Source organism: Pseudophryne corroboree, chromosome 9 (genome assembly GCF_028390025.1).
Source record: "Pseudophryne corroboree isolate aPseCor3 chromosome 9, aPseCor3.hap2, whole genome shotgun sequence".
Classification (NCBI taxonomy): Eukaryota; Metazoa; Chordata; class Amphibia; order Anura; family Myobatrachidae; genus Pseudophryne; species Pseudophryne corroboree.
Window position 1 is genome coordinate 302,928,420 of NC_086452.1, and position 20,579 is coordinate 302,948,998.

A 20,579-nucleotide genomic window follows, 5' to 3' on the forward strand; every position below is an offset into this window, starting at 1 on the left:
ATACCATTCTGTTGATGCATTTAATTTTCAAACTTATTCATTTATGTACCAGTAGCTAGAAGTAGAAAAGTTCTAACAGAAACCGCAAAGTTCATCTACAGCCACACCACACTGGATAGGCCCAATCTCATCTGATCTTGGAAACTAAGCAGTGCTGGGCCTGGTTAGTATTTGGATGGGAAACCACCTTGGAATGCAAGGTGCTGCAGATATTTTTATACTGCAACTCCGTTTTGTTGATGCATTCCATTTTCAAACTTTTTCATTTATGTACCAGTAGTTAGAAGTAGAAAAGTTCTAACAGAAACCATGAAGATTATTTACAGCAACACCACACTGGATACACCCAATTTCATCTGATCTTGGAAACTAAGCAGTGTTGGGCTTGGTTAGTATTTGGATGGGAGACCACCTGGGAATACAAGGTGCTGCAGGTATTTTTATACTGCCAACACCGTTCTGTTGATGCATTCCATTTTCAAACTTATTCATTTATGTACCAGTAGATAGAAGTAGAAAAGTTCTAACAGAAACCACAGAGCTCATCTACAGCCACACCACACTGGATACGAACAATCTCATCTGATCTTGGAAGCTAAGCAGTGTTGGGCTTGGTTAGTATTTGGATGGGAAACCACCTGGGAATACAAGGTGCTGCAGCTATTTTTATACTGCCAACACCGTTCTGTTGATGCATTCCATTTTCAAACGTATTCATTTATGTACCAGTAGTTAGAAGTAGAAAAGTTCTAACAGAAACCACAGAGCTTATCTACAGCCACACCACACTGGATACGAACAATCTCATCTGATCTTGGAAGCTAAGCAGTGTTGGGCCTGTTTAGTACTTTGATGGGAGACCACCTGGGAATACAAGGTGCTGCAGGTATTTTTATACTGCCAACACCGTTCTGTTGATACATTCCATTTTCAAACTAATTCATTTATGTACCAGTAGCTAGAAGTAGAAAAGTTCTAACAGAAACAACAAAGCTCATCTACAGCCTCACCACACTGGATACGCCCAATCTCATCTGATCTTGGAAGTTAAGAAGTGTTGGGCTTGGTTAGTACTTGGATGGGAGACCACCTGGGAATACAAGGTGCTGCAGGTATTTTTATACTGCCAACACCGTTCTGTTGATGCATTCCATTTTCAAACTTATTTATTTATGTACCAGTAGTTAGAAGTAGAAAAGTTCTAATAGAAACAACAATGCTCATCTACAGCTACACCACACTGGATATGAACAATCTCATCAGATCTTGGAAGCCAAGCAGTGTTGGGCCTGTTTATTACTTTGGTGGGAGACCACCTGGGAATACGAGGTGCTATAGGTATTTTTATACTGCCAACACCGTTCTGTTGATGCATTCCATTTTCAAACTTATTCCTTTATGTACCAGTAATTAGAAGTAGAAAAGTTCTAACAGAAACCACAAAGCTCATATACAGCCACACCACACTGGATACGCCCAATCTCATCTGATCTTGGAAGCTAAGCAGTGTTGGGACTGGTTAGTACTTTGATGGGAGACCACCTGGGAATACAAGGTGCTGCAGGTATTTTTATACTGCCAACACCGTTCTGTTGATGCATTCCATTTTCAAACTTATTCATTTATGTACCAGTACCTAGAAGTAGAAAAGTTCTAACAGAAACCACAAAGCTCATCTACTGCCACACCACACTGGATACGCCCAATCTCATCTGATCTTGGAAGCTAAGCAGTGTTGTGCTAGGTTAGTACTTGGATGGGAGACCACCTGGGAATACAAGGTGCTGCAGGTATTTTTATACTGCCAACACCGTTCTGTTGATGCATTCCATTTTCAAACTTATTTATTTATGTACCAGTACCTAGAAGTAGAAAATTTCTAACAGAAACCACAAAGCTCATCTACTGCCACACCACACTGGATACGCCCAATCTCATCTGATTTTGGAAGCTAAGCAGTGTTGGGCTTGGTTAGTACTTGGATGGGAGACCACCTGGGAATACAAGGTGCTGCAGGTATTTTTATACTGCCAACACCGTTCTGTTGATACATTCCATTTTCAAACTAATTCATTTATGTACCAGTAGCTAGAAGTAGAAAAGTTCTAACAGAAACAACAAAGCTCATCTACAGCCTCACCACACTGGATACGCCCAATCTCATCTGATCTTGGAAGTTAAGAAGTGTTGGGCTTGGTTAGTACTTGGATGGGAGACCACCTGGGAATACAAGGTGCTGCAGGTATTTTTATACTGCCAACACCGTTCTGTTGATGCATTCCATTTTCAAACTTATTCATTTATGTACCAGTAGTTAGAAGTAGAAAAGTTCTAATAGAAACAATAATGCTCATCTACAGCTACACCACACTGGATATGAACAATCTCATCAGATCTTGGAAGCCAAGCAGTGTTGGGCCTGTTTATTACTTTGGTGGAGACCACCTGGGAATACGAGGTGCTATAGGTATTTTTATACTGCCAACACCGTTCTGTTGATGCATTCCATTTTCAAACTTATTCATTTATGTACCAGTAATTAGAAGTAGAAAAGTTCTAACAGAAACCACAAAGCTCATAAACAGCCACACCACACTGGATACGCCTAATCTCATCTGATCTTGGAAGCTAAGCAGTGTTGGGACTGGTTAGTACTTTGATGGGAGACCACCTGGGAATACAAGGTGCTGCAGGTATTTTTATACTGCCAACACCGTTCTGTTGATGCATTCCATTTTCAAACTTATTCATTTATCTACCAGTAGCTAGAAGTAGAAAAGTTCTAACAGAAACCACAAAGCTCATCTACAGCCACACCACACTGGATACGTCCGATCTCATCTGATCTTGGAAGCTAAGCAGTGTTGGGCCTGGTTAGTACTTGTATGGGAGACCACCTGGGAATACAAGGTTCTGCAGTTATTTTTATACTGCCAACACCGTTCTGTTGATGCATTCCATTTTCAAACTTATTCATTTATCTACCAGTAGCTAGAAGTAGAAAAGCTCTAACAGAAACCACAAAACTCATCTACAGCCACACCACACTGGATACACCCAATCTCATCTGATCTTGGAAGCTAAGCAGTGTTGGGCCTGGTTAGTACTTGTATAGGAGACCACCTGGGAATACAAGGTGCTGTAGGTATTTTTATACTGCCAACACCGTTCTGTTGATGCTTTCCAATTTCAATCTTATTCATTTATGTACCAGAAGTTAGAAGTAGAAAAGTTCTAACAGAAACCACAAAGCTCATCTACAGCCACACCACACTGGATATGCCCAATCTCATCTGATCTTGGAAGCTAAGCAGTGTTGGTCCTGGTTAGTATTAGGATGGGAGACCACCTGGCAATACAAGGTGCTGTAGGTATTTTTATACTGCCAACAACGTTCTGTTGATGCATTCCATTTTCAAACTTATTCATTTATGTACCAGTAGTTAGAAGTAGAAAAGTTCTAACAGAAACCACAAAGCTCATCTACAGCCACACCACATTGGATACGAACAATCTCATCTGATCTTGGAAGCTAAGCAGTGTTGGGCCTGTTTAGTACTTTGGTGGGAGACCACCTGGGAATACGAGGTGCTGTAGGTATTTTTATACTGCCAACACCGTTCTGTTGATGCATTCCATTTTCAAACTTATTCATTTATGTACCAGTAGTTAGAAGTAGAAAAGTTCTAACAGAAACCACAAATCTTATCTACAGCCACACCACACTGGATACGCCCAATATCATCTGATCTTGGAAGCTAAGAAGTGTTGGACCTGGTTAGTACTTGGATGGGAGACAACCTGGGAATACAAGGTGCTGGAGGTATTTTTATACTGCCAATACCATTCTGTTGATGCATTTAATTTTCAAACTTATTCATTTATGTACCAGTAGCTAGAAGTAGAAAAGTTCTAACAGAAACCGCAAAGTTCATCTACAGCCACACCACACTGGATAGGCCCAATCTCATCTGATCTTGGAAACTAAGCAGTGCTGGGCCTGGTTAGTATTTGGATGGGAAACCACCTTGGAATGCAAGGTGCTGCAGATATTTTTATACTGCAACTCCGTTTTGTTGATGCATTCCATTTTCAAACTTTTTCATTTATGTACCAGTAGTTAGAAGTAGAAAAGTTCTAACAGAAACCATGAAGATTATTTACAGCAACACCACACTGGATACACCCAATTTCATCTGATCTTGGAAACTAAGCAGTGTTGGGCTTGGTTAGTATTTGGATGGGAGACCACCTGGGAATACAAGGTGCTGCAGGTATTTTTATACTGCCAACACCGTTCTGTTGATGCATTCCATTTTCAAACTTATTCATTTATGTACCAGTAGATAGAAGTAGAAAAGTTCTAACAGAAACCACAGAGCTCATCTACAGCCACACCACACTGGATACGAACAATCTCATCTGATCTTGGAAGCTAAGCAGTGTTGGGCTTGGTTAGTATTTGGATGGGAAACCACCTGGGAATACAAGGTGCTGCAGCTATTTTTATACTGCCAACACCGTTCTGTTGATGCATTCCATTTTCAAACGTATTCATTTATGTACCAGTAGTTAGAAGTAGAAAAGTTCTAACAGAAACCACAGAGCTTATCTACAGCCACACCACACTGGATACGAACAATCTCATCTGATCTTGGAAGCTAAGCAGTGTTGGGCCTGTTTAGTACTTTGATGGGAGACCACCTGGGAATACAAGGTGCTGCAGGTATTTTTATACTGCCAACACCGTTCTGTTGATACATTCCATTTTCAAACTAATTCATTTATGTACCAGTAGCTAGAAGTAGAAAAGTTCTAACAGAAACAACAAAGCTCATCTACAGCCTCACCACACTGGATACGCCCAATCTCATCTGATCTTGGAAGTTAAGAAGTGTTGGGCTTGGTTAGTACTTGGATGGGAGACCACCTGGGAATACAAGGTGCTGCAGGTATTTTTATACTGCCAACACCGTTCTGTTGATGCATTCCATTTTCAAACTTATTTATTTATGTACCAGTAGTTAGAAGTAGAAAAGTTCTAATAGAAACAACAATGCTCATCTACAGCTACACCACACTGGATATGAACAATCTCATCAGATCTTGGAAGCCAAGCAGTGTTGGGCCTGTTTATTACTTTGGTGGGAGACCACCTGGGAATACGAGGTGCTATAGGTATTTTTATACTGCCAACACCGTTCTGTTGATGCATTCCATTTTCAAACTTATTCCTTTATGTACCAGTAATTAGAAGTAGAAAAGTTCTAACAGAAACCACAAAGCTCATATACAGCCACACCACACTGGATACGCCCAATCTCATCTGATCTTGGAAGCTAAGCAGTGTTGGGACTGGTTAGTACTTTGATGGGAGACCACCTGGGAATACAAGGTGCTGCAGGTATTTTTATACTGCCAACACCGTTCTGTTGATGCATTCCATTTTCAAACTTATTCATTTATGTACCAGTACCTAGAAGTAGAAAAGTTCTAACAGAAACCACAAAGCTCATCTACTGCCACACCACACTGGATACGCCCAATCTCATCTGATCTTGGAAGCTAAGCAGTGTTGTGCTAGGTTAGTACTTGGATGGGAGACCACCTGGGAATACAAGGTGCTGCAGGTATTTTTATACTGCCAACACCGTTCTGTTGATGCATTCCATTTTCAAACTTATTTATTTATGTACCAGTACCTAGAAGTAGAAAATTTCTAACAGAAACCACAAAGCTCATCTACTGCCACACCACACTGGATACGCCCAATCTCATCTGATTTTGGAAGCTAAGCAGTGTTGGGCTTGGTTAGTACTTGGATGGGAGACCACCTGGGAATACAAGGTGCTGCAGGTATTTTTATACTGCCAACACCGTTCTGTTGATACATTCCATTTTCAAACTAATTCATTTATGTACCAGTAGCTAGAAGTAGAAAAGTTCTAACAGAAACAACAAAGCTCATCTACAGCCTCACCACACTGGATACGCCCAATCTCATCTGATCTTGGAAGTTAAGAAGTGTTGGGCTTGGTTAGTACTTGGATGGGAGACCACCTGGGAATACAAGGTGCTGCAGGTATTTTTATACTGCCAACACCGTTCTGTTGATGCATTCCATTTTCAAACTTATTCATTTATGTACCAGTAGTTAGAAGTAGAAAAGTTCTAATAGAAACAATAATGCTCATCTACAGCTACACCACACTGGATATGAACAATCTCATCAGATCTTGGAAGCCAAGCAGTGTTGGGCCTGTTTATTACTTTGGTGGAGACCACCTGGGAATACGAGGTGCTATAGGTATTTTTATACTGCCAACACCGTTCTGTTGATGCATTCCATTTTCAAACTTATTCATTTATGTACCAGTAATTAGAAGTAGAAAAGTTCTAACAGAAACCACAAAGCTCATAAACAGCCACACCACACTGGATACGCCTAATCTCATCTGATCTTGGAAGCTAAGCAGTGTTGGGACTGGTTAGTACTTTGATGGGAGACCACCTGGGAATACAAGGTGCTGCAGGTATTTTTATACTGCCAACACCGTTCTGTTGATGCATTCCAAATTCAATTTTATTCATTTATGTACCAGTAGTTAGAAGTAGAAAAGTTCTAACAGAAACCACAAAGCTCATCTACTGCCACACCACACTGGATACGCCCAATCTCATCTGATCTTGGAAGCTAAGCAGTGTTGTGCTTGGTTAGTACTTGGATGGGAGACCACCTGGGAATACAAGGTGCTGCAGGTATTTTTATACTGCCAACACCGTTCTGTTGATGCATTCCATTTTCAAACTTATTCATTTATGTACCAGTACCTAGAAGTAGAAAAGTTCTAACAGAAACCACAAAGCTCATCTGCAGCCACACCACACTGGATACACCCACTCTCATCTGATCTTGGAAGCTAAGCAGTGTTGGGCCTGGTTAGTACTTGGATGGGAGACCACCTGGGAATACAAGGTGCTGTAGGTATTTTTATACTGCCAACACCGTTCTGTTGATGCATTCCAAATTCAATCTTATTCATTTATGTACCAGTAGTTAGAAGTAGAAAAGTTCTAACAGAAACCACAAAGCTCATCTACTGCCACACCACACTGGATACGCCCAATCTCATCTGATTTTGGAAGCTAAGCAGTGTTGGTCTTGGTTAGTACTTGTATGGGAGACCACCTGGGAATACAAGGTGCTGCAGGTATTTTTATACTGCCAACACCGTTCTGTTGATGCATTCCATTTTCAAACTTATTCATTTATGTACCAGTAGTTAGAAGTAGAAAAGTTCTAACAGAAACCACAAAGCTCATCTACATCCACACCACACTGGATACGAACAGTCTCATCTGATCTTGGAAGCTAAGCAGTGTTGGGCCTGTTTAGTACTTTGGTGGGAGACCACCTGGGAATACGAGGTGCTGTAGGTATTTTTATACTGCCAACACCGTTCTGTTGATGCATTCCATTTTTAAACTTATTCATTTATGTACCAGTAGTTAGAAATAGAAAAGTTCTAACAGAAACCACAAAGCTTATCTACAGCCACACCGCACTGGATACGCCCAATATCATCTGATCTTGGAAGCTAAGAAGTGTTGGGCCTGGTTAGTACTTGGATGGGAGACCACCTGGGGATACAAGGTGCTGGAGGTATTTTTATACTGCCAACACCATTCTGTTGATGCATTTCATTTACAAACTTATTAATTTATGTACCAGTAGCTAGAAGTAGAAAAATTCTAACAGAAACCGCAAAGTTCATCTACAGCCACACCACACTGGATACGCCCAATCTCATCTGATCTTGGAAACTAAGCAGTGCTGGGGCTGGTTAGTATTTGGATGGGAAACCACCTGGGAATGCAAGGTGCTGCAGATATTTTTATACTGCCAACTCCGTTTTGTTGATGCATTCCATTTTCAAACTTTTTCATTTATTTACCAGTAGTTAGAAGTAGAAAAGTTCTAACAGAAACCATGAAGATTATCTACAGCCACACCACACTGGATACGCCCAATCTCATCTGATCTTGGAAGCTAAGCAGTGTTGGGCTTGGTTAGTATTTGGATGGGAAACCACCTGGGAATACAAGGTGCTGCAGCTATTTTTATAATGCCAACAGCGTTCTGTTGATGCATTCCATTTTCAAACTTATTCATTTATGTACCAGTAGTTAGAAGTAGAAAAGTTCTAACAGAAACCACAGAGCTCATCTACAGCCACACCACACTGGATACGAACAATCTCATCTGATCTTGGAAGCTAAGCAGTGTTGGGCCTGTTTAGTACTTTGGTGGGAGACCACCTGGGAATACAAGGTGCTGTAGGTATTTTTATACTGCCAACACCGTTCTGTTGATGCATTCCATTTTCAAACTTATTCATTTATGTACCAGTAGTTAGAAGTAGAAAAGTTCTAACAGAAACCACAAAGCTCATCTACAGCCACACCACACTGGATACGCCTAATCTCATCTGATTTTGGAAGCTAAGCAGTGTTGTTCTTGGTTAGTACTTGGATGGGAGACCACCTGGGAATACAAGGTGCTGCAGGTATTTTTATACTGCCAACATCGTTCTGTTGATGCATTCCATTTTCAAACTTATTCATTTATGTACCAGTAGTTAGAAGTAGAAAAGTTCTAACAGAAACCACAAAGCTCATCTACAGCCACACCACACTGGATACGTCCGATCTCATCTGATCTTGGAAGCTAAGCAGTGTTGGGACTGGTTAGTACTTTGATGGGAGACCACCTGGGAATACAAGGTTCTGCAGTTATTTTTATACTGCCAACACCGTTCTGTTGATGCATTCCATTTTCAAACTTATTCATTTATGTACCAGTAGCTAGAAGTAGAAAAGCTCTAACAGAAACCACAAAACTCATCTACAGCCACACCACACTGGATACACCCAATCTCATCTGATCTTGGAAGCTAAGCAGTGTTGGGCCTGGTTAGTACTTGTATGGGAGACCACCTGGGAATACAAGGTGCTGTAGGTATTTTTATACTGCCAACACCGTTCTGTTGATGCATTCCAATTTCAATCTTATTCATTTATGTACCAGTAGTTAGAAGTAGAAAAGTTCTAACAGAAACCACAAAGCTCATCTACAGCCACACCACACTGGATATGCCCAATCTCATCTGATCTTGGAAGCTAAGCAGTGTTGGTCCTGGTTAGTATTAGGATGGGAGACCACCTGGCAATACAAGGTGCTGTAGGTATTTTTATACTGCCAACAACGTTCTGTTGATGCATTCCATTTTCAAACTTATTCATTTATGTACCAGTAGTTAGAAGTAGAAAAGTTCTAACAGAAACCACAAAGCTCATCTACAGCCACACCACATTGGATACGAACAATCTCATCTGATCTTGGAAGCTAAGCAGTGTTGGGCCTGTTTAGTACTTTGGTGGGAGACCACCTGGGAATACGAGGTGCTGTAGGTATTTTTATACTGCCAACACCGTTCTGTTGATGCATTCCATTTTCAAACTTATTCATTTATGTACCAGTAGTTAGAAGTAGAAAAGTTCTAACAGAAACCACAAATCTTATCTACAGTCACACCACAGTGGATACGCCCAATATCATCTGATCTTGGAAGCTAAGAAGTGTTGGGCCTGGTTAGTACTTGGATGGGAGACAACCTGGGAATACAAGGTGCTGGAGGTATTTTTATACTGCCAATACCATTCTGTTGATGCATTTAATTTTCAAACTTATTCATTTATGTACCAGTAGCTAGAAGTAGAAAAGTTCTAACAGAAACCGCAAAGTTCATCTACAGCCACACCACACTGGATAGGCCCAATCTCATCTGATCTTGGAAACTAAGCAGTGCTGGGCCTGGTTAGTATTTGGATGGGAAACCACCTTGGAATGCAAGGTGCTGCAGATATTTTTATACTGCCAACTCCGTTTTGTTGATGCATTCCATTTTCAAACTTTTTCATTTATGTACCAGTAGTTAGAAGTAGAAAAGTTCTAACAGAAACCATGAAGATTATTTACAGCCACACCACACTGGATACGCCCAATTTCATCTGATCTTGGAAACTAAGCAGTGTTGGGCTTGGTTAGTATTTGGATGGGAGACCACCTGGGAATACAAGGTGCTGCAGGTATTTTTATACTGCCAACACCGTTCTGTTGATGCATTCCATTTTCAAACTTATTCATTTATGTACCAGTAGCTAGAAGTAGAAAAGTTCTAACAGAAACCACAGAGCTCATCTACAGCCACACCACACTGGATACGAACAATCTCATCTGAGCTTGGAAGTTAAGCAGTGTTGGGCCTGTTTAGTACTTTGGTGGGAGACCACCTGGGAATACGAGGTGCTGTAGGTATTTTTATACTGCCAACACCGTTCTGTTGATGCATTCCATTTTCAAACGTATTCATTTATGTACCAGTAGTTAGAAGTACAAAAGTTCTAACAGAAACCGCAAAGCTTATCTACAGCCACACCACACTGGATACGCCCAATCTCATCTGATCTTGGAAGCTAAGCAGTGTTGGGCTTGGTTAGTACTTGGATGTGAGACCACCTGGGAGTACAAGGTGCTGTAGATCTTTTTATACTGCCAACACCGTTCTGTTGATGCATTCCATTTTCAAACTTATTAATTTATGTACCAGTAGTTAGAAGTAGAAAAGTTCTAACAGAAACCACAAAGCTCATCTACAGCCACACCACACTGGATACGCCCAATCTCATCTGATCTTGGAAGCTAAGCAGTGTTGGGACTGGTTAGTACTTTGATGGGAGACCACCTGGGCATACAAGGTGCTGCAGGTATTTTCATACTGCCAACACCGTTCTGTTGAAGCATTCCATTTTCAAACTTATTCATTTATGTACCAGTGGCTAGAAGTAGAAAAGTTCTTACAGAAACCACAAAGCTCATCTACAGCCACACCACACTGGATACGCCCAATCTCATCTGATCTTGGAAGCTAAGCAGTGTTGGGCTTGGTTAGTACTTGGATGGGAGACCACCTGGGAATACAAGGTGCTGTAGGAATTTTTATACTGCCAACACCGTTTTGTTGATGCATTCTATTTTCAAACTTATTAATTTATGTACCAGTAGTTAGAAGTAGAAAAGTTCTAACAGAAACCACAAAGCTCATCTACAGCCACATCACACTGGATACGAACAATCTCATCTGATCTTGGAAGCTAAGCAGTGTTGGGCCTGTTTAGTACTTTGGTGGGAGACCACCTGGGAATACGAGGTGCTGTAGGTATTTTTATACTGCCAACACCATTCTGTTGATGCATTCCATTTTCAAACTTATTCATTTATGTACCAGTAGTTAGAAGTAGAAAAGTTCTAACAGAAACCACAAAGCTTATCTACAGCTACACCACACTGGATACGCCCAATATCATCTGATCTTGGAAGCTAAGAAGTGTTGGGCCTGGTTAGTATTTGGATGGGAGACCACCTGGGAATACGAGGTGCTGTAGGTATTTTTATACTGCCAACACCATTCTGTTGATGCATTCCATTTTCAAACTTATTCATTTATGTACCAGTAGTTAGAAGTAGAAAAGTTCTAACAGAAACCACAAAGCTTATCTACAGCTACACCACACTGGATACACCCAATATCATCTGATCTTGGAAGCTAAGAAGTGTTGGGCCTGGTTAGTATTTGGATGGGAGACCACCTGGGAATACGAGGTGCTGCAGGTATTTTTATACTGCCAACACCGTTCTGTTGATGCATTCCATTTTCAAACTTATTCATTTATGTACCAGTAGATAGAAGTAGAAAAGTTCTAACAGAAACCACAGAGCTCATCTACAGCCACACCACACTGGATACGAACAATCTCATCTGAGCTTAAAAGTTAAGCATTTTTGGGCCTGTTTAGTACTTTGGTGGGAGACCACCTGGGAATACGAGGTGCTGTAGGTATTTTTATACTGCCAACACCGTTCTGTTGATGCATTCCATTTTCAAACTTATTCATTTATGTACCAGTAGTTAGAAGTAGAAAAGTTCTAACAGAAACCACAAAGCTCATCTACAGCCACACCACACTGGATGCGCCCAATCTCATCTGATCTTGGAAGCTAAGCAGTGTTGGGCTTGGTTAGTACTTGGATGTGAGACCACCAGGGAGTACAAGGTGCTGTAGATCTTTTTATACTGCCAACACCGTTCTGTTGATGCATTCCATTTTCAAACCTGTTCATTTATGTACCAGTAGTTAGAAGTAGAAAAGTTCTAACAGAAACCGCAAAGCTCATCTACAGCCACACCACGCTGGATACGAACAATCTCATCTGTTCTTGGAATTTAAGCAGTGTTGGGCCTGTTTAGTACTTTGGTGGGATACAACCTATAATACGAGGTGCTGTAGGTATTTTTATACTGCCAACACCGTTCTGTTGATGCATTCCATTTTCAAACTTATTCATTTATGTACCAGTAGTTAGAAGTAGAAAAGTTCTAACAGAAACCACAAAGCTCATCTACAGCCACACCACACTGGATACGCCCAATCTCATCTGATCTTGGTAGCTAAGCAGTGTTGGGCTTGGTTAGTACTTGGATGTGAGACCACCTTGGCATACAAGGTGCTGCAGGTATTTTTATACTGCCAACACCGTTCTGTTGAAACATTCCATTTTCAAACTTATTCATTTATGTACCAGTGGCTAGAAGTAGAAAAGTTCTAACAGAAACCACAAAGCTCATCTACAGCCACACCACAATGGATACGCCCAATCTCATCTGATCTTGGAAGCTAAGCAGTGTTGGGCTTGGTTAGTACTTGGATGGGAGACCACCTGGGAATACAAGGTGCTGTAGGTATTTTTATACTGCCAACACCGTTCTGTTGATGCATTCCATTTTCAAACTTATTAATTTATGTACCAGTAGTTAGAAGTAGAAAAGTTCTAACAGAAACCACAAAGCTCATCTACAGCCACACCACACTGGATACGCCCAATCTCATATGATCTTGGAATTTAAGCAGTGTTGGGCCTGTTTAGTACTTTGGTGGGAGACAACCTGGGAATACGAGGTGCTGTAGGTATTTTTATACTGCCAACACCGTTCTGTTGATGCATTCCATTTTCAAACTTATTCATTTATGTACCAGTAGTTAGAAGTAGAAAAGTTCTAACAGAAACCACAAAGCTCATCTACAGCCACACCACACTGGATACGCCCAATCTCATCTGATCTTGGAAGCTAAGCAATGTTGGGACTGGTTAGTACTTTGATGGGAGACCACCTGGGCATACAAGGTGCTGCAGGTATTTTTATACTGCCAACACCGTTCTGTTGATGCATTCCAATTTCAATCTTATTCATTTATGTACCAGTAGTTAGAAGTAGAAAAGTTCTAACAGAAACCACAAAGCTCATCTACAGCCACACCACACTGAATGCGCCCAATCTCATCTGATCTTGGAAGCTAAGCAGAGTTGGGCTTGGTTAGTACTTGGATGGGAGACCACCTGGGAATACAAGGTGCTGCAGGTATTTTTATACTGCCAACTCCGTTCTGTTGATGCATTCCATTTTCAAACTTATTCATTTATGTACAAGTAGTTAGAAGAAGAAAAGTTCTAACGGAAACCACAAAGCTCTTCTACAGCCTCACCGCACTGGATGCGCCCAATCTCATCTGATCTTGGAAGCTAAGAAGTGTTGGGCCTGGTTAGTACTTGGATGGAAGACAACCTGGGAATACAAGGTGCTTGATTTATTTTTATACTGCCAACACCATTCTGTTGATGCATTCCATTTTCAAACTTATTCATTTATGTACCAGTAGCTAGAAGTAGAAAAGTTCTAACAGTAACCGCAAAGTTCATCTACAGCCACACCACACTGGATACGCCCAATCTCATCTGACCTTGGAACCTATGCAGTGCTGGGCCTGGTTAGTATTTGGATGGGAAACCACCTGGGAATGCAAGGTGCTGCAGATATTTTTATACTGCCAACTCCGTTCTGTTGATGCATTCCATTTTCAAACTTGGTTCATTTATTTACCAGTAGTTAGAAGTAGAAAAGTTCTAACAGAAACCACGGAGCTTATCTACAGCCACACCACACTGGGTACGCCCAATCTCATCTGATCTTGGAAGCTAAGAAGTGTTGGGCTTGGTTAGTACTTGGATGGGAGACCACCTGGGAATACAAGGTGCTGTAGGTGTTTTTATACTGCCAAAACCATTCTATTGATGCATTACTTTTTCAAACGTATTCATTTATGTACCAGTAGTTAGAAGTAGAAAGTTCTAACAGAAACCACAAAGCTTATCTACAGCCACACCACACTGGATACGCCCAATATCATCTGATATTGGAAGCTAAGAAGTGTTGGGCCTGGTTAGAACTTGGATGGGAGACAACCTGGGAATACAAGGTGCTGGAGGTATTTTTATACTGCCAACACCATTCTGTTGATGCATTCCATTTTCAAACTTATTCATTTATGTACCAGTAGTTAGAAGTAGAAAAGTTCTAACAGAAACCACAAAGCTCATCTACAGCCACACCACACTGGATACGAACAATCTCATCTGATCTTGGAAGCTAAGCAGTGTTGGGCCTGTTTAGTACTTTGGTGGGAGACCACCTGGGAATGCAAGGTACTGCAGATATTTTTATACTGCCAACTCCGTTTTGTTGATGCATTCCATTTTCAAACTTTTTCATTTATTTACCAGTAGTTAGAAGTAGAAAAGCTCTAACAGAAACCACAAAGCTTATCTGCAGCCACACCACACTGGATACGCCCAATCTCATCTGATCTTGGAAGCTAAGCAGTGTTGGGCTTGGTTAGTACTTGGATGGGAGACCACCTGGGAATGCAAGGTGCTGCAGGTATTTTTATACTGCCAACACAGTTCTGTTGATGCATTCCATTTTCAAACTTATTCATTTATGTACCAGTAGTTAGAAGTAGAAAAGTTCTAACAGAAACCACAAAGCTCATCTACAGGCTCACCACACTGATTACGCCCAATCTCATCTGATCTTGGAAGCTAAGCAGTGTTGGTCCTGGTTAGTACTAGGATGGGAGACCACCTGGCAATACAAGATGCTGTAGGTATTTTTATACTGCCAACACCATTCTGTTGATGCATTCCCTTTTCAAACTTATTCATTTATGTACCAGTAGCTAGAAGTAGAAAAGTTCTAACAGAAACCACAAAGCTCATCTACAGCCACACCACACTGGATGCGCCCAATCTCATCTGATCTTGGAAACTAAGCAGTGCTGGGTCTTGTTAGTATTTGGATGGGAAACCACCTGGGAATGCAAGGTGCTGCAGATATTTTTATACTGCCAACTCCGTTTTGTTGATGCATTCCATTTTCAAACTTATTCATTTATGTACCAGTAGTTAGAAGTAGAAAAGTTCTAACAGAAACCACAAAACTTGTCTGCAGCCACACCACACTGGATACAACCAATCTCATCTGATCTTGAAAGCTAAGAAGTGTTGGGCCTGGTTAGTACTCGGATGGGAGACCACCTGGGAATACAAGGTGCTGTAGGTGTTTTTATACTGCCAACACCATTCTATTGATGCATTCCTTTTTCAAACGTATTCATTTATGTACCAGTAGTTAGAAGTAGAAAAGTTCTAACAGAAACCACAAAGCTCATCTACAGCTACACCACACTGGATACGAACAATCTCATCTGATCTTGGAAGCTAAGCAGTGTTGGGCATGTTTAGTACTTTGGTGGGAGACCACCTGGGAATGCAAGGTGCTGCATTTATTTTTATACTGCCAACTCCGTTCTGTTGATGCATTCCATTTTCAAACTTTGTTCATTTATTTACCAGTAGTTAGAAGTAGAAAAGTTCTAACAGAAACCACAAAACTCATCTACAGCCACACCTCACTGGATACGCCCAATCTCATCTGACCTTGGAAACTAAGCAGTGCTGGGCCTGGTTAGTATTTGGATGGGAAACCACCTGGGAATGCAAGGTGCTGCATTTATTTTTATACTGCCAACTCCGTTCTGTTGATGCATTCCATTTTCAAACTTTGTTCATTTATTTATCAGTAGGTAGAAGTAGAAAAGATCTAACAGAAACCACAAAGCTTATCTACAGCCACACCACACTGAATACGCCCAATATCATCTGATTCTTGGAAGCTAAGAAGTGTTGGGCCTGGTTAGTACTTGGATGGGAGACCACCAGGGAATACAAGGTGCTGTAGGTGTTTTTATACTGCCAACACCATTCTATTGATGCATTCCTTTTTCAAACGTATTCATTTATGTACCAGTAGTTAGAAGTAGAAAGTTCTAACAGAAACCACAAAGCTTATCTACAGCCACACCACACTGGATACGCCCAATATCATCTGATCTTGGAAGCTAAGAAGTGTTGGGCCTGGTTAGTACTTGGATGGGAGACAACCTGGGAATACAAGGTGCTGGAGGTATTTTTATACTGCCAACACCATTCTGTTGATGCATTCCATTTTCAAACTTATTCATTTATGTACCAGTAGTTAGAAGTAGAAAAGTTCTAACGGAAACCTCAAAGCTCATCTACAGCCACACCACACTGGATACGAACAATCTCATCTGATCTTGGAAGCTAAGCAGTGTTGGGCCTGTTTAGTACTTTGGTGGGAGACCACCTGGGAATGCAAGGTACTGCAGATATTTTTATACTGCCAACTCCGTTTTGTTGTTGCATTCCATTTTCAAACTTTTTCAATTATTTACCAGTAGTTAGAAGTTGAAAAGTTCTAACAGAAACCACAAAGCTTATCTGCAGCCACACCACACTGGATACGCCCAATCTCATCTGATCTTGGAAGCTAAGCAGTGTTGGGCTTGGTTAGTACTTGGATGGGAGACCACCTGGGAATACAAGGTACTGCAGGTATTTTTATACTGCCAACACCGTTCTGTTGATGCATTCCATTTTCAAACTTATTCATTTATGTACCAGTAGTTAGAAGTAGAAAAGTTCTAACAGAAACCACAAAGCTCATCTACAGCCACAACACACTGGATACGAACAATCTCATCTGATCTTGGAAGCTAAGCAGTGTTGGGTTTGGTTAGTACTTTGGTGGGAGACCACCTGGGAATACGAGGTGCTGTAGATATTTTTATATTGCCAACACCGTTCTGTTGATGCATTCCATTTTCAAACGTATTCATTTATGTACCAGTAGTTAGAAGTAGAAAAGTTCTAACAGAAACCACAAAACTTATCTGCAGCCACACCACACTGGATACAACCAATCTCATCGGATCTTGGAAGCTAAGAAGTGTTGGGCCTGGTTAGTACTCGGATGGGAGACCACCTGGAAATACAAGGTGCTGTAGGTGTTTTTATACTGCCAACACCATTCTATTGATGCATTCCTTTTTCAGACGTATTCATTAATGTACCAGTAGTTAGAAGTAGAAAATTCTAACAGAAACCACAAAGCTCATCTACAGCCACACCACACTGGATACGAACAATCTCATCTGATCTTGGAAGCTAAGCAGTGTTGGGCATGTTTAGTACTTTGGTGGGAGACCACCAGGGAATGCAAGGTGCTGCATTTATTTTTATACTGCCAACTCCGTTCTGTTGATGCATTCCATTTTCAAACTTTGTTCATTTATTTACCAGTAGTTAGAAGTAGAAAAGTTCTAACAGAAACCACAAAGCTCATCTACAGCCACACCTCACTGGATACGCCCAATCTCATCTGACCTTGGAAACTAAGCAGTGCTGGGCCTGGTTAGTATTTGGATGGGAAACCACCTGGGAATGCAAGGTGCTGCATTTATTTTTATACTGCCAACTCCGTTCTGTTGAAGCATTCCATTTTCAAACTTTGTTCATTTATTTATTAGTAGTTAGAAGTAGAAAAGATCTAACAGAAACCACAAAGCTTATCTACAGCCACACCACACTGGATACGCCCAATATCATCTGATTCTTGGAAGCTAATAAGTGTTGGGCCTGGTTAGTACTTGGATGGGAGACCACCTGGGAATACAAGGTGCTGTAGGTGTTTTTATACTGCCAACACCATTCTATTGATGCATTCCTTTTTCAAACGTATTCATTTATGTACCAGTAGTTAGAAGTAGAAAGTTCTAACAGAAACCACAAAGCTTATCTACAGCCACACCACACTGGATACGCCCAATATCATCTGATCTTGGAAGCTAAGAAGTGTTGGGCCTGGTTAGTACTTGGATGGGAGACAACCTGGGAATACAAGGTGCTGGAGGTATTTTTATACTGCCAACACCATTCTGTTGATGCATTCCATTTTCAAACTTATTCATTTATGTACCAGTAGTTAGAAGTAGAAAAGTTCTAACGGAAACCACAAAGCTCATCTACATCCACACCACACTGGATACGAACAATCTCATCTGATCTTGGAAGCTAAGCAGTGTTGGGCCTGTTTAGTACTTTGGTGGGAGACCACCTGGGAATGCAAGGTACTGCAGATATTTTTATACTGCCAACTCCGTTTTGTTGTTGCATTCCATTTTCAAACTTTTTCAATTATTTACCAGTAGTTAGAAGTTGAAAAGTTCTAACAGAAACCACAAAGCTTATCTGCAGCCACACCACACTGGATACGCCCAATCTCATCTGATCTTGGAAGCTAAGCAGTGTTGGGCTTGGTTAGTACTTGGATGGGAGACCACCTGGGAATGCAAGGTACTGCAGATATTTTTATACTGCCAACTCCGTTTTGTTGTTGCATTCCATTTTCAAACTTTTTCAATTATTTACCAGTAGTTAGAAGTTGAAAAGTTCTAACAGAAACCACAAAGCTTATCTGCAGCCACACCACACTGGATACGCCCAATCTCATCTGATTTTGGAAGCTAAGCAGTGTTGGGCTTGGTTAGTACTTGGATGGGAGACCACCTGGGAATACAAGGTACTGCAGGTATTTTTATACTGCCAACACCGTTCTGTTGATGCATTCCATTTTCAATCTTATTCATTTATGTACCAGTAGTTAGAAGTAGAAAAGTTCTAACAGAAACCACAAAGCTCATCTACAGCCACAACACACTGGATACGCACAATCTCATCTGATCTTGGAAGCTAAGCAGTGTTGGGCTTGGTTAGTACTTTGGTAGGAGACCACCTGGGAATACGAGGTGCTGTAGATATTTTTATATTGCCAACACCGTTCTGTTGATGCATTCCATTTTCAAACTTATTCATTTATGTACCAGTAGTTAGAAGTAGAAAAGTTCTAACAGAAACCACAAAGCTCATCTACAGCCACACCACACTGGATACGCCCAATCTCATCTGATCTTGGAAGCTAAGCAGTGTTGGAACTGGTTAGTACTTTGATGGGAGACCACCTGGGAATACAAGGTGCTGCAGGTATTTTTATACTGCCAACACCGTTCTGTTGATGCATTCCATTTTCAATCTTATTCATTTATGTACCAGTAGTTAGAAGTAGAAAAGTTCTAACAGAAACCCCAAAGCTCATCTACAGGCTCACCACACTGGATATGCCCAATCTCATCTGATCTTGGAAGCTAAGAAGTGTTGGTCCTGGTTAGTACTAGGATGGGAGACCACCTGGCAATACAAGATGCTGTAGGTATTTTTATAGTGCAAACACCATTCTGTTGATGCATTCCACTTTCAAACTTATTCATTTATGTACCAGTAGCTAGAAGCAGAAAAGTTCTAACAGAAACCGCAAAGTTCATCTACAGCCACACCACACTGGATACGCCCAATTTCATCTGATCTTGGAAACTAAGCAGTGCTGGGCCTGGTTAGTATTTGGATGGGAAACCACCTGGGAATGCAAGGTGCTGCAGATATTTTTATACTGCCAACTCCGTTTTGTTGATGCATTCCATTTTCAAACTTTTTCATTTATTTACCAGTAGTTAGAAGTAGAAAAGCTCTAACAGAAACCACAAAGCTCATCTACAGCCACACCACACTGGATGCGCCCAATCTCATCTGATCTTGGAAACTAAGCAGTGCTGGGCCTGGTTAGTATTTGGATGGGAAACCGCCTGGGAATGCAAGGTGCTGCAGATATTTTTATACTGCCAACTCCGTTTTGTTGATGCATTCCATTTTCAAACTTATTCATTTATGTACCAGTAGTTAGAAGTAGAAAAGTTCTAACAGAAACCACAAAACTCATCTACAGCCACACCTCACTGGATACGCCCAATCTCATCTGACCTTGGAAACTAAGCAGTGCTGGGCCTGGTTAGTATTTGGATGGGAAACCACCTGGGAATGCAAGGTGCTGCATTTATTTTTATACTGCCAACTCCGTTCTGTTGATGCATTCCATTTTCAAACTTTGTTCATTTATTTATCAGTAGTTAGAAGTAGAAAAGATCTAACAGAAACCACAAAGCTTATCTACAGCCACACCACACTGGATACGCCCAATATCATCTGATTCTTGGAAGCTAAGAAGTGTTGGGCCTGGTTAGTACTTGGATGGGAGACCACCAGGGAATACAAGGTGCTGTAGGTGTTTTTATACTGCCAACACCATTCTATT

The 20,579-nt window shown here is 41.0% G+C and overlaps 11 non-coding genes and 76 pseudogenes across 11 annotated transcripts; all 87 read left to right on the plus strand.

Annotated features, from left to right (window-relative positions):
* Nucleotides 1–93: 93 nt before the first annotated feature.
* On the plus strand, nt 94–212 carry LOC134962586 (5S ribosomal RNA; annotated as a pseudogene).
* A 106-nt stretch (nt 213–318) lies between these two features.
* LOC134962499 (5S ribosomal RNA) lies at nt 319–437 on the plus strand (annotated as a pseudogene).
* Nucleotides 438–544: 107 nt separating this feature from the next.
* On the plus strand, nt 545–663 carry LOC134963268 (5S ribosomal RNA; annotated as a pseudogene).
* A 107-nt stretch (nt 664–770) lies between these two features.
* LOC134961056 (5S ribosomal RNA) lies at nt 771–889 on the plus strand (annotated as a pseudogene).
* Nucleotides 890–996: 107 nt separating this feature from the next.
* On the plus strand, nt 997–1,115 carry LOC134960405 (5S ribosomal RNA; annotated as a pseudogene).
* A 107-nt stretch (nt 1,116–1,222) lies between these two features.
* Nucleotides 1,223–1,341, plus strand: LOC134964348 (5S ribosomal RNA; annotated as a pseudogene).
* Nucleotides 1,342–1,448: 107 nt separating this feature from the next.
* Nucleotides 1,449–1,567, plus strand: LOC134961049 (5S ribosomal RNA; annotated as a pseudogene).
* A 107-nt stretch (nt 1,568–1,674) lies between these two features.
* LOC134960945 (5S ribosomal RNA) lies at nt 1,675–1,793 on the plus strand (annotated as a pseudogene).
* Nucleotides 1,794–1,900: 107 nt separating this feature from the next.
* Nucleotides 1,901–2,019, plus strand: LOC134960542 (5S ribosomal RNA; annotated as a pseudogene).
* A 107-nt stretch (nt 2,020–2,126) lies between these two features.
* Nucleotides 2,127–2,245, plus strand: LOC134960406 (5S ribosomal RNA; annotated as a pseudogene).
* Nucleotides 2,246–2,577: 332 nt separating this feature from the next.
* Nucleotides 2,578–2,696, plus strand: LOC134962725 (5S ribosomal RNA; annotated as a pseudogene).
* Nucleotides 2,697–2,803: 107 nt separating this feature from the next.
* LOC134962045 (5S ribosomal RNA) lies at nt 2,804–2,922 on the plus strand (annotated as a pseudogene).
* Nucleotides 2,923–3,029: 107 nt separating this feature from the next.
* LOC134961928 (5S ribosomal RNA) lies at nt 3,030–3,148 on the plus strand. The gene has a single exon (XR_010187981.1). It is a non-coding gene; the product is annotated as a 5S ribosomal RNA (ribosomal RNA).
* Nucleotides 3,149–3,255: 107 nt separating this feature from the next.
* On the plus strand, nt 3,256–3,374 carry LOC134960229 (5S ribosomal RNA; annotated as a pseudogene).
* Nucleotides 3,375–3,481: 107 nt separating this feature from the next.
* LOC134960637 (5S ribosomal RNA) lies at nt 3,482–3,600 on the plus strand (annotated as a pseudogene).
* Nucleotides 3,601–3,707: 107 nt separating this feature from the next.
* Nucleotides 3,708–3,826, plus strand: LOC134964217 (5S ribosomal RNA; annotated as a pseudogene).
* A 107-nt stretch (nt 3,827–3,933) lies between these two features.
* LOC134962587 (5S ribosomal RNA) lies at nt 3,934–4,052 on the plus strand (annotated as a pseudogene).
* A 106-nt stretch (nt 4,053–4,158) lies between these two features.
* LOC134962500 (5S ribosomal RNA) lies at nt 4,159–4,277 on the plus strand (annotated as a pseudogene).
* A 107-nt stretch (nt 4,278–4,384) lies between these two features.
* LOC134963269 (5S ribosomal RNA) lies at nt 4,385–4,503 on the plus strand (annotated as a pseudogene).
* A 107-nt stretch (nt 4,504–4,610) lies between these two features.
* LOC134961057 (5S ribosomal RNA) lies at nt 4,611–4,729 on the plus strand (annotated as a pseudogene).
* A 107-nt stretch (nt 4,730–4,836) lies between these two features.
* LOC134960407 (5S ribosomal RNA) lies at nt 4,837–4,955 on the plus strand (annotated as a pseudogene).
* Nucleotides 4,956–5,062: 107 nt separating this feature from the next.
* Nucleotides 5,063–5,181, plus strand: LOC134964349 (5S ribosomal RNA; annotated as a pseudogene).
* A 107-nt stretch (nt 5,182–5,288) lies between these two features.
* On the plus strand, nt 5,289–5,407 carry LOC134961050 (5S ribosomal RNA; annotated as a pseudogene).
* A 107-nt stretch (nt 5,408–5,514) lies between these two features.
* On the plus strand, nt 5,515–5,633 carry LOC134960946 (5S ribosomal RNA; annotated as a pseudogene).
* Nucleotides 5,634–5,740: 107 nt separating this feature from the next.
* LOC134960543 (5S ribosomal RNA) lies at nt 5,741–5,859 on the plus strand (annotated as a pseudogene).
* A 107-nt stretch (nt 5,860–5,966) lies between these two features.
* Nucleotides 5,967–6,085, plus strand: LOC134960408 (5S ribosomal RNA; annotated as a pseudogene).
* Nucleotides 6,086–6,417: 332 nt separating this feature from the next.
* Nucleotides 6,418–6,536, plus strand: LOC134962726 (5S ribosomal RNA; annotated as a pseudogene).
* Nucleotides 6,537–6,643: 107 nt separating this feature from the next.
* Nucleotides 6,644–6,762, plus strand: LOC134961103 (5S ribosomal RNA; annotated as a pseudogene).
* Nucleotides 6,763–6,869: 107 nt separating this feature from the next.
* On the plus strand, nt 6,870–6,988 carry LOC134962593 (5S ribosomal RNA). The gene has a single exon (XR_010188044.1). It is a non-coding gene; the product is annotated as a 5S ribosomal RNA (ribosomal RNA).
* Nucleotides 6,989–7,095: 107 nt separating this feature from the next.
* On the plus strand, nt 7,096–7,214 carry LOC134962002 (5S ribosomal RNA; annotated as a pseudogene).
* Nucleotides 7,215–7,321: 107 nt separating this feature from the next.
* LOC134962451 (5S ribosomal RNA) lies at nt 7,322–7,440 on the plus strand (annotated as a pseudogene).
* A 107-nt stretch (nt 7,441–7,547) lies between these two features.
* On the plus strand, nt 7,548–7,666 carry LOC134963249 (5S ribosomal RNA; annotated as a pseudogene).
* A 107-nt stretch (nt 7,667–7,773) lies between these two features.
* Nucleotides 7,774–7,892, plus strand: LOC134963257 (5S ribosomal RNA; annotated as a pseudogene).
* A 107-nt stretch (nt 7,893–7,999) lies between these two features.
* LOC134960547 (5S ribosomal RNA) lies at nt 8,000–8,118 on the plus strand (annotated as a pseudogene).
* A 107-nt stretch (nt 8,119–8,225) lies between these two features.
* LOC134960142 (5S ribosomal RNA) lies at nt 8,226–8,344 on the plus strand (annotated as a pseudogene).
* A 107-nt stretch (nt 8,345–8,451) lies between these two features.
* Nucleotides 8,452–8,570, plus strand: LOC134962799 (5S ribosomal RNA; annotated as a pseudogene).
* Nucleotides 8,571–8,677: 107 nt separating this feature from the next.
* Nucleotides 8,678–8,796, plus strand: LOC134963301 (5S ribosomal RNA; annotated as a pseudogene).
* Nucleotides 8,797–8,903: 107 nt separating this feature from the next.
* LOC134963474 (5S ribosomal RNA) lies at nt 8,904–9,022 on the plus strand. Its single transcript, XR_010188126.1, has one exon. It is a non-coding gene; the product is annotated as a 5S ribosomal RNA (ribosomal RNA).
* A 107-nt stretch (nt 9,023–9,129) lies between these two features.
* On the plus strand, nt 9,130–9,248 carry LOC134960230 (5S ribosomal RNA; annotated as a pseudogene).
* A 107-nt stretch (nt 9,249–9,355) lies between these two features.
* LOC134960638 (5S ribosomal RNA) lies at nt 9,356–9,474 on the plus strand (annotated as a pseudogene).
* A 107-nt stretch (nt 9,475–9,581) lies between these two features.
* LOC134964761 (5S ribosomal RNA) lies at nt 9,582–9,700 on the plus strand (annotated as a pseudogene).
* A 107-nt stretch (nt 9,701–9,807) lies between these two features.
* On the plus strand, nt 9,808–9,926 carry LOC134962588 (5S ribosomal RNA; annotated as a pseudogene).
* A 107-nt stretch (nt 9,927–10,033) lies between these two features.
* On the plus strand, nt 10,034–10,152 carry LOC134962351 (5S ribosomal RNA; annotated as a pseudogene).
* Nucleotides 10,153–10,259: 107 nt separating this feature from the next.
* On the plus strand, nt 10,260–10,378 carry LOC134960304 (5S ribosomal RNA; annotated as a pseudogene).
* A 107-nt stretch (nt 10,379–10,485) lies between these two features.
* LOC134964206 (5S ribosomal RNA) lies at nt 10,486–10,604 on the plus strand. Its single transcript, XR_010188193.1, has one exon. It is a non-coding gene; the product is annotated as a 5S ribosomal RNA (ribosomal RNA).
* A 107-nt stretch (nt 10,605–10,711) lies between these two features.
* LOC134961420 (5S ribosomal RNA) lies at nt 10,712–10,830 on the plus strand (annotated as a pseudogene).
* A 107-nt stretch (nt 10,831–10,937) lies between these two features.
* Nucleotides 10,938–11,056, plus strand: LOC134961313 (5S ribosomal RNA). Its single transcript, XR_010187885.1, has one exon. It is a non-coding gene; the product is annotated as a 5S ribosomal RNA (ribosomal RNA).
* A 107-nt stretch (nt 11,057–11,163) lies between these two features.
* LOC134960966 (5S ribosomal RNA) lies at nt 11,164–11,282 on the plus strand (annotated as a pseudogene).
* A 107-nt stretch (nt 11,283–11,389) lies between these two features.
* On the plus strand, nt 11,390–11,508 carry LOC134961286 (5S ribosomal RNA; annotated as a pseudogene).
* Nucleotides 11,509–11,615: 107 nt separating this feature from the next.
* Nucleotides 11,616–11,734, plus strand: LOC134962047 (5S ribosomal RNA; annotated as a pseudogene).
* Nucleotides 11,735–11,841: 107 nt separating this feature from the next.
* LOC134964115 (5S ribosomal RNA) lies at nt 11,842–11,960 on the plus strand (annotated as a pseudogene).
* A 107-nt stretch (nt 11,961–12,067) lies between these two features.
* On the plus strand, nt 12,068–12,186 carry LOC134959653 (5S ribosomal RNA; annotated as a pseudogene).
* A 332-nt stretch (nt 12,187–12,518) lies between these two features.
* Nucleotides 12,519–12,637, plus strand: LOC134963310 (5S ribosomal RNA; annotated as a pseudogene).
* A 107-nt stretch (nt 12,638–12,744) lies between these two features.
* LOC134962138 (5S ribosomal RNA) lies at nt 12,745–12,863 on the plus strand. The gene has a single exon (XR_010188001.1). It is a non-coding gene; the product is annotated as a 5S ribosomal RNA (ribosomal RNA).
* Nucleotides 12,864–12,970: 107 nt separating this feature from the next.
* Nucleotides 12,971–13,089, plus strand: LOC134961253 (5S ribosomal RNA; annotated as a pseudogene).
* Nucleotides 13,090–13,196: 107 nt separating this feature from the next.
* On the plus strand, nt 13,197–13,315 carry LOC134962624 (5S ribosomal RNA; annotated as a pseudogene).
* A 107-nt stretch (nt 13,316–13,422) lies between these two features.
* On the plus strand, nt 13,423–13,541 carry LOC134959173 (5S ribosomal RNA). The gene has a single exon (XR_010187247.1). It is a non-coding gene; the product is annotated as a 5S ribosomal RNA (ribosomal RNA).
* A 107-nt stretch (nt 13,542–13,648) lies between these two features.
* On the plus strand, nt 13,649–13,765 carry LOC134959026 (5S ribosomal RNA; annotated as a pseudogene).
* A 109-nt stretch (nt 13,766–13,874) lies between these two features.
* On the plus strand, nt 13,875–13,993 carry LOC134963562 (5S ribosomal RNA; annotated as a pseudogene).
* A 108-nt stretch (nt 13,994–14,101) lies between these two features.
* LOC134959778 (5S ribosomal RNA) lies at nt 14,102–14,220 on the plus strand (annotated as a pseudogene).
* Nucleotides 14,221–14,552: 332 nt separating this feature from the next.
* LOC134961929 (5S ribosomal RNA) lies at nt 14,553–14,671 on the plus strand (annotated as a pseudogene).
* A 107-nt stretch (nt 14,672–14,778) lies between these two features.
* On the plus strand, nt 14,779–14,897 carry LOC134959065 (5S ribosomal RNA). Its single transcript, XR_010187163.1, has one exon. It is a non-coding gene; the product is annotated as a 5S ribosomal RNA (ribosomal RNA).
* A 107-nt stretch (nt 14,898–15,004) lies between these two features.
* LOC134963275 (5S ribosomal RNA) lies at nt 15,005–15,123 on the plus strand (annotated as a pseudogene).
* Nucleotides 15,124–15,230: 107 nt separating this feature from the next.
* Nucleotides 15,231–15,349, plus strand: LOC134961127 (5S ribosomal RNA; annotated as a pseudogene).
* A 107-nt stretch (nt 15,350–15,456) lies between these two features.
* On the plus strand, nt 15,457–15,575 carry LOC134961396 (5S ribosomal RNA; annotated as a pseudogene).
* Nucleotides 15,576–15,682: 107 nt separating this feature from the next.
* Nucleotides 15,683–15,801, plus strand: LOC134964022 (5S ribosomal RNA; annotated as a pseudogene).
* Nucleotides 15,802–15,909: 108 nt separating this feature from the next.
* LOC134963605 (5S ribosomal RNA) lies at nt 15,910–16,028 on the plus strand (annotated as a pseudogene).
* A 108-nt stretch (nt 16,029–16,136) lies between these two features.
* LOC134962800 (5S ribosomal RNA) lies at nt 16,137–16,256 on the plus strand (annotated as a pseudogene).
* A 106-nt stretch (nt 16,257–16,362) lies between these two features.
* LOC134963635 (5S ribosomal RNA) lies at nt 16,363–16,481 on the plus strand (annotated as a pseudogene).
* Nucleotides 16,482–16,588: 107 nt separating this feature from the next.
* Nucleotides 16,589–16,707, plus strand: LOC134961930 (5S ribosomal RNA; annotated as a pseudogene).
* Nucleotides 16,708–16,814: 107 nt separating this feature from the next.
* On the plus strand, nt 16,815–16,933 carry LOC134960351 (5S ribosomal RNA). The gene has a single exon (XR_010187743.1). It is a non-coding gene; the product is annotated as a 5S ribosomal RNA (ribosomal RNA).
* Nucleotides 16,934–17,040: 107 nt separating this feature from the next.
* On the plus strand, nt 17,041–17,159 carry LOC134962663 (5S ribosomal RNA; annotated as a pseudogene).
* A 107-nt stretch (nt 17,160–17,266) lies between these two features.
* LOC134961680 (5S ribosomal RNA) lies at nt 17,267–17,385 on the plus strand (annotated as a pseudogene).
* A 106-nt stretch (nt 17,386–17,491) lies between these two features.
* On the plus strand, nt 17,492–17,610 carry LOC134964152 (5S ribosomal RNA; annotated as a pseudogene).
* Nucleotides 17,611–17,718: 108 nt separating this feature from the next.
* On the plus strand, nt 17,719–17,837 carry LOC134963606 (5S ribosomal RNA; annotated as a pseudogene).
* A 108-nt stretch (nt 17,838–17,945) lies between these two features.
* LOC134963112 (5S ribosomal RNA) lies at nt 17,946–18,065 on the plus strand (annotated as a pseudogene).
* Nucleotides 18,066–18,171: 106 nt separating this feature from the next.
* LOC134963636 (5S ribosomal RNA) lies at nt 18,172–18,290 on the plus strand (annotated as a pseudogene).
* A 107-nt stretch (nt 18,291–18,397) lies between these two features.
* LOC134963333 (5S ribosomal RNA) lies at nt 18,398–18,516 on the plus strand (annotated as a pseudogene).
* A 107-nt stretch (nt 18,517–18,623) lies between these two features.
* On the plus strand, nt 18,624–18,742 carry LOC134960413 (5S ribosomal RNA). Its single transcript, XR_010187753.1, has one exon. It is a non-coding gene; the product is annotated as a 5S ribosomal RNA (ribosomal RNA).
* Nucleotides 18,743–18,849: 107 nt separating this feature from the next.
* LOC134964057 (5S ribosomal RNA) lies at nt 18,850–18,968 on the plus strand. The gene has a single exon (XR_010188179.1). It is a non-coding gene; the product is annotated as a 5S ribosomal RNA (ribosomal RNA).
* A 107-nt stretch (nt 18,969–19,075) lies between these two features.
* Nucleotides 19,076–19,194, plus strand: LOC134961537 (5S ribosomal RNA; annotated as a pseudogene).
* A 107-nt stretch (nt 19,195–19,301) lies between these two features.
* Nucleotides 19,302–19,420, plus strand: LOC134960753 (5S ribosomal RNA; annotated as a pseudogene).
* A 107-nt stretch (nt 19,421–19,527) lies between these two features.
* On the plus strand, nt 19,528–19,646 carry LOC134964474 (5S ribosomal RNA; annotated as a pseudogene).
* Nucleotides 19,647–19,753: 107 nt separating this feature from the next.
* On the plus strand, nt 19,754–19,872 carry LOC134962326 (5S ribosomal RNA; annotated as a pseudogene).
* Nucleotides 19,873–19,979: 107 nt separating this feature from the next.
* LOC134961168 (5S ribosomal RNA) lies at nt 19,980–20,098 on the plus strand (annotated as a pseudogene).
* A 107-nt stretch (nt 20,099–20,205) lies between these two features.
* LOC134963607 (5S ribosomal RNA) lies at nt 20,206–20,324 on the plus strand (annotated as a pseudogene).
* A 108-nt stretch (nt 20,325–20,432) lies between these two features.
* On the plus strand, nt 20,433–20,552 carry LOC134962808 (5S ribosomal RNA; annotated as a pseudogene).
* The last annotated feature ends 27 nt before the right edge of the window (nt 20,553–20,579 follow it).